The sequence below is a fragment of the Megascapheus bottae genome, chromosome 7 (genome assembly GCF_031878675.1).
Source record: "Megascapheus bottae isolate mThoBot1 chromosome 7, mThoBot2.hap1, whole genome shotgun sequence".
Lineage (NCBI taxonomy): Eukaryota > Metazoa > Chordata > Mammalia > Rodentia > Geomyidae > Megascapheus > Megascapheus bottae.
In genome coordinates this window covers 8413186-8424546 of record NC_143515.1, presented here as the reverse complement: position 1 = coordinate 8424546, position 11361 = coordinate 8413186, and the positions used below count along the sequence as shown (strand labels likewise).

Sequence of the window (11361 nt, the reverse complement as noted above, 5' to 3'; positions counted from 1 at the left end):
TACTTTGCACCTAGACATTAAATGGCTGGGACAGTTTAGATTTATTTGTGGACATCCTTACTTTAGGTTGGGACCTATGACTACTTCTGGACCACAGAGCCAACATGACATGGACACTTCCAAGCTGAGGCTGATCAGAGCCAGTCGCCCCTTCATCGGACCTGTGCCTGTTTGCTGGACCCATGGGGAGTGAGGATGGGTTACCCAATTCTGAAGCACAGCACTGCCATATGCAGTCCTAAACCAGTCAGCAGTTGCTCTCCTGATAGAGGAAAAAGATAGCCTAGGTCAGAGATGAGAGGAACTGTCTCAGCAGTGTGTGTGATTGTGTTAGGAGGTACGTGGAGAAAGCACGTTTGTTTCAATCATTGTGCATTAGTGTATATCACGCTGGGTGCACATCACAGTGGCTCATACCTGCAATCCCAACTACTCCAGAGACTCAGATCTGGAGCATCACAGTTGGAGGCCAACTCAGGGAGAAAAGTTTTCTAGACTCCATTTCCAAAATAACCAGAAAAACTTACACTGCTGGTAGAAGCAAATGTTATAACAATATCCACATTAATCCTAAAGGAATACAGAGGAATATGGATGCGATTATGTAAGTGGGAAGTAACAGGAAATAAAGAATCTGCTGTCTTGCTTTGCTCAGACTTGTAAAGTGATGGCTCTAGAAAGCTGTGGGAACTCTCCATAGAATTAGAAATATCACTAAGAAGACACAGCCAACAGTTTTGATAGGAAGTCTAAGCAAACTCAACACAAATGGTCATTTTCTCAACCCAACAAGTGGTATGTACAAACGCGGATCACTAATGGGACACAGATGGCTCACATACAATTCTAGCTACGTAGAAGGCTGAGGTCAAGAGGTTTGAGGTTTGAGGCCAGCTCAGCCAAAGTCATCCACAAGACTCCATCTTTGCAGAGAGAAACTGGGTGTAGTGGTATGGTAATGACAGGAAGCCTGGACACAGGCGGATCATGGTTCAGATCTGCCCCCGGGGAAGAAATGAGACTCTATCTCAAAAATAACTCATCAAAAACAAGACAGGGGAGGGGAGCCTTGCTCAAATGGTGGAGCACGCATGAGGCCTTGAGTTCAACCAACAGTACCACGACCCTCCCTGAAGGGAAATGATTCTATCCTGAGCCCCAGATGGTAAAGACTGTGGGCAGGACTCACTGGGGCCACTCCCTGGGCTGGGCCTGGAAGGCGGGACCCATGAGCATCCTGGGCTTATTTGCCATGGTTAGCATGGTTCTGGGCTCTGCAACAAGGCACTCTGGTGGCACCAGAAGGGAATGCTGCAAATCCAGGGAGAGAATGGCTGGAGCTGCTTTGGGCTATCACCCTTTCATCCTGCATCAGTTACACACACATTCTGTGTGTGTAACTACAGGCTTGAGGACTGGCCAGAGGAGGAGGTCAGAGACCAGATACTCCCTCATACCTCCACATGCACACACACATGCACATATGCACACGTGCACCATGACCTGGATGTATAGTCAGCAAACAGGGAACAAGAGGAGCTTCCTCTGCTCTGGCTATGAAATCTGGAGACCTCACAATGTCTGCTATAAGGGATTGGCTCTCTGTTGCACAAAGGTGGGCTTTGGGGTCATTTGTGAGGGGCACTAGTTTGACTTAGAATTTTCCAACTTCTATGATGGTACAAAAGCAATATCAGCAGACACAGCCTTTGAAATTATGAATTGATCTGACAATTCTGATCAAGTGTGTGTGTGTGTGTGTGTGTGTGTGTAATATGTGTGTAATACTCATCTGATAGCTCCATGCACTTTCATACCTCAATCTGTGAATTTCTTCATCCATTTCATTTTCATGTTCTTTATAATACACAGGTAAATGTATTTTCCTGAGTCTTATGAAAGGCTTTAGAAAAGGGAAAGGATTGTGTGTTTCCAGAAGCCTGGAGTTTGCACCTGGCATCAGAATGCAAACGGGAACAGTGTTGAGCCATATACCTGTGGGTCTGGTGATGTCTCTGGGTAGACGGGCAGAACTGAATTGGATTCAAGGGGGCTTTACCACTATCCAGTGCTAGAGAATTACTTACTCATTGGTAAGAGAGACGCCCCCTCCCAAACACACTATTTTGAGTCATAGAAGTCTTCTGTGTTAGTTGTGGTATGAGAGTAGAGGAACAAGACTTTTCATTTGCCCATCTTAAGACACAAAAGCCCAAATTAAAGGATAGATCTACTTGACCACAGTAGAAGTTTAAACTTAATTTTAAAACAGAAAGGAAATCTAGCTGAAGAGAGTAGATGTGGTGGCTCAAGTCTGAAATCCTAGCTAATTGGGAGCCAGAGATCTGGTGGATCTCAGTTCAAGGTGAGCCTGGACAAGAAGTTTGGGAGATCTCATCTCAACCAATGGTTGAGTATGCTGGCATGCTCCTTTCTTCCCAACTGTGCAGCAAAGCACAAATAGGACTATTATGAGCCAAGCTTTGGCTCGCTTGAAGTGAGATGCTGCCTCAAAAATAGGCTGGGAGTTTGGCCTAATGGTAGTGTTTGCACGAAGACCCAGGTTTGATTCTTTAGTACCATATACATAGAAAAAAAGCCAGAAATGGTGGTGTGGCTCAAGTGGTAGAGCTCTAGCCTTGAGAAAGCCCAAGGACAGTGCTCAGGACCTGAGTTCAAGCCCCAGGACTGGCAAAAAAATAATAATCAATGCCACTATGCACCGGTGGTTCATTTCTGTAATCCTAGCTACTCAGATTTGAAGATAGTGATTCAAAACAAACCTGGACAGAAAAGTCCATGTGACTCTCATCTCCATCAAATAGCAAAAGGCTGGAAGTGGAGATGTGGTATTGCACCAGCCTAGAGCAAAAAGAAAAAAAAAAGCCCTGAGTTGAAGCTCCAGTACTGCTGAGGCCCCAGAGGCCTGAGGACAGGCCTGGGGGGAGGTGAGAATCCTGCACAGAGGCTTGCAGTGAGCTGGGAGCCTGCGGAGAGAAGCAAGAGGCCTGCGGGACCGGCCTGGAGAAGAGAGGAGAAGAAAAAATAAAGCTCGCCCCCTTGGAGGTTGCCCCTGCTTCTAGTTCTGAGGTAGCCCAGGACAAGGCAGTTGCAGACTGACTAATAAACCTCCTTTTTTAGCTTTAACTGTGCCTTCATGGATTTTCTCGCTCTCAGGTCATTTTGATAGCTGCTTCAGAACCTGAAGCAGCTAAATACCCATGGCCTCCCAAGCCTGGCCAGATGTACAGTGAGTGACACGTTACACTTAATTCGCCACAGCTTTTCCTAGGCATTAATCTGTAAGAAGTACAAGAAGAATCCGAAATCTCTGTTGGGAAAACTTCGCAAGGTTCCCTGCAGGGGAGAAGTGAGGCCAAGAGGAAACTAGGGTAAAAGCCTCCATGAAGTGGGTAAACTGAGGAAGCTGCAGATGGGATGAGGCCCCCAGAATGAGTATGAAAAATCCAAATGAACAATTTGAAGAACTATTAGAAAAGGAATAATTGCTGGCTCATGCCTGTAGTTCTAACTACTCAAGAGGCTGAGATCTGAGGACCCCAGTTCAAAGCCAGCCAGGTCAGAAAAATCTGTGAGACTCATATCTCCAATAAACTACTCAGAAAACTCTGGAAATGGTTCTGTGACTCAAGTGATAGAACACTAGCCTTGAGCACAACAAAGCCCAGGCCTTGAGGTCAAGCCCCATTACCGGCAAAAAAGAAAAAAAGAGGAAGGAAGGAAAAGAATGAAAGAAAACGAATATTTGAGTCTCCACAACGAATGCTGGAAAAAGCCTTTCCATTCCAGGTCCTCTAGGTGGTATCTATGTGTTCTACCACAACAGAGGGGACAATCTTTCTTCATTTTCTTTTGATCAGTTTACTACTGTGTGATCTCTGATCGTGCTGATTTGAGAAAGTGAGCAGCAAGCACAAGCCCAGCTGTGCAAAGAAGGAGAAATACAGCCTCAGCCATGTTAGTGAGGCCCCAGGAGAAGATAAGATGACACTGAGACTCGAGGCTGGCCTCCACCTCCCTGCAGATGACCTAATTACTCAGTATCCTGGGAACACTGCCAAGACACAGCCCAGGCTGCTGGAACATCCACCCTGCAGTGAGCCAGGGACCCAGAGGCCCAAGGGGGGCAGAGCAAGGTCACGTGTTCTCTGAACACACCTCAGCTGACTCTACAGGTTGGTTATTGTGAAGAGATTTGCAACTAACAGGGATATGCAGGTATTTTTGTTTGTTTGTTTTGTTTTTATATATTGATTTAGACTTCTTTGGAGCTATGCCCAAGAGTGCTATGTGGGGGCATAAGGTCTATCTGTAGTTTGTTAAGGAACCGCCATGCTGATTTCCATGAATAGTTATACTGGGTACACCTTACCAACTGTGTTTATTGCTTCCACATCAGCATTTGCAGTTATTTTCTGAATGGCTGTCTTTCTGACTGGGGTGAGATGGAATCATAATGTAGTTCTTATTATTTTTTGTTAATTTATCTATTTGTTTACATAGTTATTTTTGTGCCTGTCCTAGGGTTTGAACTCTGGGCCTGGGTGCTGTCCCTGAGCTCTTGAGCTCAAGGCTACCATGCTACCCCTTGGCCACAGTGCCACTTCCTCCCTGAGCTTTTTTTGCTCAAAGCTTTTTGGCTCTACCACTGGTGCTCCAGCTCCATTTCTCTTTTATGTTGTTGTTGCTGTTAATTGAAGACAAGAATCTCATGGACTTTCCTATCCTTTCTGGCTTCACTCAAGATCCTCAGATCTCAGTCTACTGATTAGCTAGGATTAAAGGTGTGAGTTGCTGGCACCTGGCTCTTAGTGTAGTTTTGATTTACATTTCCTTCATGACTGGAGATGTTGAACATTTGTTCACAGGTCTATTGACCATTTGCATTTCCTCTTCTGAGAACTGTCTATTCAGTTTGTGTGACTATTATTAATTGGCTCATGTGTTCTTTGGGTGTTTAATTCTTGAAGCTCTTTGTGCATTCCGGATATTAGTACTTTAATTTTGTTATGGTGTAATAACAACAAGTATCCTATTCATGTTTTTGTACTATAGCCGACATAGGCTGGGATTACAGATAAGTATTACCACACCCAGCAGTGGTCTATCTATATGCTGATAGCATCCAAAGATGGCACAAAGATTGTCACACCACAACAGAGAAAGAGGGAGGGAGAGAAAGAGAGAGAGAGAGAGAGAGAGAGAGAGAGAGAGAGAGAGAGAGAGAGCGCACACACATGTGTGTTTATGAAGAAATGTGAAGGACCAATTCATGCAACATTTTATCATAATACTGCTTTTCTTCAAGTAGATGAAACATTTAAAAGGAAGGCTGACCTATTTATTATAGGGAAACCATCATTCCAGTGTGTATTCTTCTATTGGACAGCCATTATTTCCTCCAAGTATTATTATATATATATATATATTTAAAAGTAGGAACAGGAGCACTTAATGAGTGCCTACTGCATACATTATGTCTTTGACACCTCCTGGGTTTAAAAAAATATATCCTTGAGGTCCTCTAGTATATCTTACCTTAAAAATTTCAACCAAGCTTGGAGCAGAAGCGGGTGTCTGGGCAGCTAGCTCTTGCCTTCTGTTCGCATCTCCTTTTCTGTCATAAGAGAAAGCCTGGGCCACCATGGGCCATGTCAGTAGGTTGTGCCACATCAGCAGTCAGGACAAAGTGGGGATCAGATGAGTCTTGGATACCAACGTAGATTAGAACCAGTAAGCTTTCCTTGCCTCAACCAATGTGGCCTCTTCTTTCTTTTTTTTTTTAATTTATTTTTTTATTGTAATTAGTAAAAGGGTTACATGATATTTGCCAGATAGAAGGTGCATTAATTCACACACATTGATACCCTTTCACATGTCTTGGTATCCATTTCCCTCCCCCCCGCACACCCCCCACCCGTCTTGGTTTTCCCCCCTTCCCTATCAAATTGTGGCCTCTTCTTTCTTAGGAAATTAAAGCAGAATAAAGACCAAATAGAGAGGTGAGAGCAAAAAAATAAAAATAAAAAATCCATCCAGCTTGCCCAAGCACTGAACACACACACACACACACACACACACACACACACACACACGTTGAATAAAGTCATCAGAATCATGTGGAAGTGTAATTCAGTGGTAGAGCACTTGCCTTCTGTGATGCAAAACATTCGCATCTGCTTTTTCATAAGGCTGTAAATCCAAACCATTACAGTGAAGTGAGTAATTCACATATCTCACCCAAAATAACAATTCAATAATGACGGTAATTGAGCTATAAGATTAATACACATGATACAGTCCCCTGAAAGGTATTAAATACACTTGAAACAAGATGATGGTTGAATACCCTCATACTCAGGGCTCTGAGAGCTAGGGATGAGTGGCTCATGTCTGTAATCCTGCTGCTCAGGAGACTGAGATTTAAAGACCATGGTTCAAAGCCATCCTTGGCAGGAAGGTTTGTGCAACTATTATTTCCAATTAAACACTAGAACTAGCCAGAAGTAGAACTGTGGCCCAAGTGGTAGAGCACGAGCCTTAAGCACAAAAGCTTAGGGACAGCACCCAAGCCGCAAGTTCAAACCTCAGGACAGACACAAAAACAAACCAAAAAAGGGGGCTCTGAGAGACATATGAGGCTTCTTTCAAAGACCAGATGCCACCCTCAAGACAGAAGTCTCTGGTCCAGGGCAGCACTGGATGGAATAATTCCAGATGGCAATATTGACAACTCCAACCGTTGGTGGAATGGAGAGATTTGGAATAAAGATTGCACATCAATTCCTTCTAAATTTGGAGCTGGTGCTTAGCCACTAAGAGAGCTGAGGGAAAATATCAGACAAAAAAAAATACGGCACTAGAAAGTAAAATTGGATTTAAAAAAATCAATGAAGTAACCAGGCTATTAAAATGGAAAATAAGTCTGATGTCATTCTGAAAAATAAAGAGTTGAGTCACCTGCCGAGAGTCATTTAATTAAGCCCTGGAAATAACAAGAGAGTCTGAGTAATTTTCCCCCCTGAGTGTCCGTATTTCAAACTGAGTGAGGCTTCAAGGCACTCTTCTAATCAGAGTGAAATCGCCTCTTTGCCCTCAGGACATCTTGAGACATTTGAAATTGATGAAGAGTGAACAGAGGAATATATTAAAAATGATCCCCAGAAGCCAAAAGCTTGTGCCTATAATCCTAGCTACTCAAGGAGGCTGAGAGCTGAGGATCCTGTTTTGAACCTATCCCAGGCAGGAAAGTCTGTGACTGTTACCTCCCATTAATCACCAAAAAGAAGAAGAGGTGTGGCTCAAGTGGTACAGTACCAACCTGAGCAGAAGAACTCGGGGACAAACACACATATCATCATCTTCATAGTTTTATAATTTCAAGTATCTTCACGAATGTTTTACAGTGATGGTTCCAAGGTCTTGACCATACTAGGCAAGTGCTCTACCAGTGAGTTACACCACAACTCAATTTTAAATATCAGGTATACATGAGTGCAAAAGAGAAAACCTGAAGCCAGGTGCCAGTGGCTAATGTCTATAAGAATAGCAACTTAGGAGGCTGAGATTTGAGGATCATGGTTCGAAGCCAGCCAAGGGCAAGAAAAGTCTGTAAAACACTTATTTCCAATTAACCAGCAAAAGGCCAGATGTGGAGCTGTGGCTCAAATGGTAGAGTGCCAGCATTGAGCCAAAGAACTTGGAGACAAAGCCCAGGCTCTGAGTTCAAGCACAGACAGACAGACAGACAGACAGACAACACACACACACACACACACACACACACACACACACACAGGGGTGGGGAAGAGGGCAGGGAAGAGGGGGGAGGAAGGAGAGGGGAGAGAGGAAGGGAGGGAGAAAAGGAGAGAGGGGGAAAGAGAAACAGAAATCTGGATTCAGAACAAGCTAGAGACAAATGTAGAATGTTCTCTGTGAACCACCGCAGTGAGCACAGCTCTGGGGATGGTCTCGCCCCTCCCTGTGCAGGTGATGCAGGAGCAGTGCCCAGCCAGCAAACCTCACTGAGACCACTGCCCTGCCATTGCTGCCAGCCTCCACACACAGGTAAAGCTTCAGACAGAGGAGAAGCTCACAGCTGTCACTGAGACTGGAGCAACTCCAGTCCCAAATCCCAGGAGACTTGGAAGAAGTCCATTTCTGGGGTGTACAAGCTCTCCTCCCTGTGGGCTCCATGCCCTGCTCCATGTATGCAGGGGAAGCTGAGATCTCAGTGCTGTCCTGGAGTCAAAAGTTGACATGGATGTCGGGATAACCATCACAGAAGATATGAAATATGGAGAAGTAGGAAGCTCAGGTAGTGGATATCATTCTCCTCTGGCTAGCCACACCCAGCCTCGGTTCTCCATTCCCTGTCCTTCATCTCATATCCCTAGATCCCATCCTCCTTGTTTCAGCCCTAATTCTACTACAAAGCTCCATCAGGTACCCTCATATGGTTCCATTTGACCAAGCAGTACTAGAGCTGAACTCTTGTTCTACTGTCTCATGCTCCTGGCTTCATACAGCCAGTGCCTGGGTCACAAGCTCACCTGCTGAGCCGGGACCCTCAGATCTGGCATACACAGGATAAAGAGCGTGGCTTGGATTAGCCTCTTTTCTTTCTCCCCTGATTGGAACCTGGTCTGCCTACCCTGTATCCACCTCCATACCAGCTCTTCTATCATCACCTCCTCTCCGGCCCGTGATCTGGAACCAGTGCAAGGGTTCAGATTGCTGAGCTCAGGCTCTGGCTTCCTTGCCATTCTCATTCCAGGAGTGTCATAGGAATCTGCTGTGACATCACCAGACTTCCCAGAGTCTCTGCCCAGGGAAACATGGCTTTCAGTCTCCACCACAGTCTCAGCGGGAAGATCTAAGGACAGCCAGAACCAAAACTAGGGGTTCACACAGCAGTGCTGTCACGTCCCAGAGGAAAAACAAGAGGTCTAGGCTGGGCTGCCAAGTGGAAAGCCCAGTGACTTTCTGTTAGACACCAGCTCCGTGTGACACACAGATGACTCTGGAGGAAGTGTTTGTGTGGCCTTTACAGCCCAGATCCTTGCACAAGAGTTAATTTTTAGCTAATGAAAAACTTGGATTTAGACAAAGGTTGCCACAGTGGCTGGGCTTCAGTGTTGGGGTGCCCCAAATCCATCCCTCTCCTGTGTTTCCTCTGCAGGATCTATTTTTCCCCACTGTGCTTGTTGTGGGTGAGAATTCTCTCAGATGTTTTTCTCTACTACTCCAAAACTAGCAAAGGACTCCATTCTCTCTTCCTAGCCATAAACAAAGGATGTCTTCCCATCTTCCCATTTATTTTCTTCAATTTCTACTGGCAGTCTGTAGGTCGTGAGCCTATTATTGTTCTTGAGCCTATTAGTATTTTTGATTAGCGTAACTTCTCCAGATAATATCTGCAGATAATAAGGACCATGGGTTTCCTTTACCACAAACTAGCATTCAAACCAAAAGAAGTTTCTTTTTCTATTTCACAGGCCCCCTTAATTTCAGTATTTTCATTTTGGGTAAGCAAAACCCAAAGTATACTATTGGTGGTCTCAATGGTTTTCTTGACATTTAATACACACTCACTCAGCTGTTATTTTACCAGATTAATAAGCACATAATTCAAACTGGGCACGAGTGGCTCACATCTATAATTCCAGATACTCAGGAAGCTGCCATCTGAGAATCAAGGCTCAGAGCCATCCAGGCAAGAAAAGTCTGTGAGACTGTTCACTATAGTTAACCAGCAAAAGACTGGGAGTGGAGTTGTGACTCACATGGGAAAATGTTGTTGCTTAGTTTTTTTGTTCATGGGACTCTTGTTTGATTTTTCCCCCAAACAAGTCAGGCTTAGGAAAGATCCTAACGAGAGACTCATCAAAGTATGAATACTTATGACTGGAAAGAACCATCTAAGTGTGGGAAACTGGGGAATGAGCAGAGGCTAATGACATTGGTGGCTCTGCATCTGGATGCGAGTTGCCCACATTGTCCTATACTTTATGCTTTTATCTTCATGCATGTTTCTGGAAGGTGGGCAGTGGTCACTTTCATCTGACAACCAGAAGTCAGGGCCACAAGAGCTACATCCCAGTCTCCTGGAAGGAGAGTTGGGGTTTGAGGTCGACAATGGGTGCTGAGCTTCTATGCTGAAGGCAGGGTAAGATATCAGAATCTGAGAACAGTACTACAGAATACTGTTCCCAACTGAGAGCATCCCATTCAATTTCAAAAGCTCAGTGCAGAATGTTGTTTTCTGGTGAATCTTTCCTGACGTGCCCAGCCTTGGAGACATGATGAGTCCTCAAGTCCCGGAGCGTCTTCTCTAGGCTCCCTCCATAGCAGGCACTCTTGAGAACATGGCTTTGGGTTCAAGGTTGCTTGAGTGGCACCCTCACAGCCTGGCCCCTCCCCCACACCAAGGCTGAGGCCTCATTCTTCTCAGAGGGCCTGATGGCCCTCTGTGTGGATTCAAAGGAGACACCATGCTAGATAATCTTCCTCACCTACATTTCTCATGGGGACACCTATAAGGACAGAAGAAAAGTTCCCAGGCTCCCCCTTCAACCATCCCTGTAGTCTCCAGCTCTGCTGGTGCAAGATTTGGGATGATAGCTCTCTGGTCATCCACTCCAGAGGAATCTCAACAAAGCAGGCTTCTGGGAAGGCCTGAGGAGAGGCACAAATCACCCAGCTACTTTTGGCGGAGACCTCCTGTTTGGTTGTGTTTTTTTGGCGTGGCTGTGTCAGCTGTAGAGGGGGAGAAGACCCATGGCGGTCAGCAGCAGTCCAGGTGCTGGCTAGGAGTTCAAGAATGTACAGCTGCCTCTCTGCCTTTTCCAGGCTTGCTATAAGCCCTGCTGCCTGAAGAAACAACTTACTCCCATGGTGACCAACATGGTAGGCAAGAAGGGTATTCACAGGAGACCAGCGCATACCTCGAAATCTTAAACTAATCCTGGTTTTTACTTTTGTTTGTTGTTTGTGCGTGCTGGTACTGCTGTGAACTCAGAACTTTAGGAGCTGTCCGTTAGCTTTTTCTGTTCAAGGCTGGTTGGTAGCACTGTGTCACAGCCCTGCTCTGGCTCAAACACAAGCTTCTTATACATGTTTCTGGCTTCAAACCACCATCCTCAGATCTTAGCCTCTAAACTAGCTAGAACTCTAGGCATGTAGCACCAGCCCATGTCCTATTCCAGGTTTTATTTTGAGGAAAGAAAGACGTCAGTACAGAGCAGGCCACCCCTTTCTTCTTTTTCTGCAGGGTGGCATCCGGTGGCTTTCTGAGTCACCCTCGCAGGTGACAGGCAGCCCACCCTGTGTGCGTAAATG

The 11361-nt window shown here is 45.3% G+C and overlaps 1 long non-coding RNA gene across 1 annotated transcript; it reads right to left on the bottom strand.

Annotated features, from left to right (window-relative positions):
• Window positions 1-214: 214 nt before the first annotated feature.
• Window positions 215-8740, bottom strand: LOC150060255 (uncharacterized). The gene is made up of 3 exons (XR_016536122.1): window positions 8675-8740; window positions 5560-5727; window positions 215-262 (listed from the first exon to the last, which is right to left on the bottom strand). It is a non-coding gene; the product is annotated as an uncharacterized LOC150060255 (long non-coding RNA).
• Between the last annotated feature and the right edge of the window lie 2621 nt (window positions 8741-11361).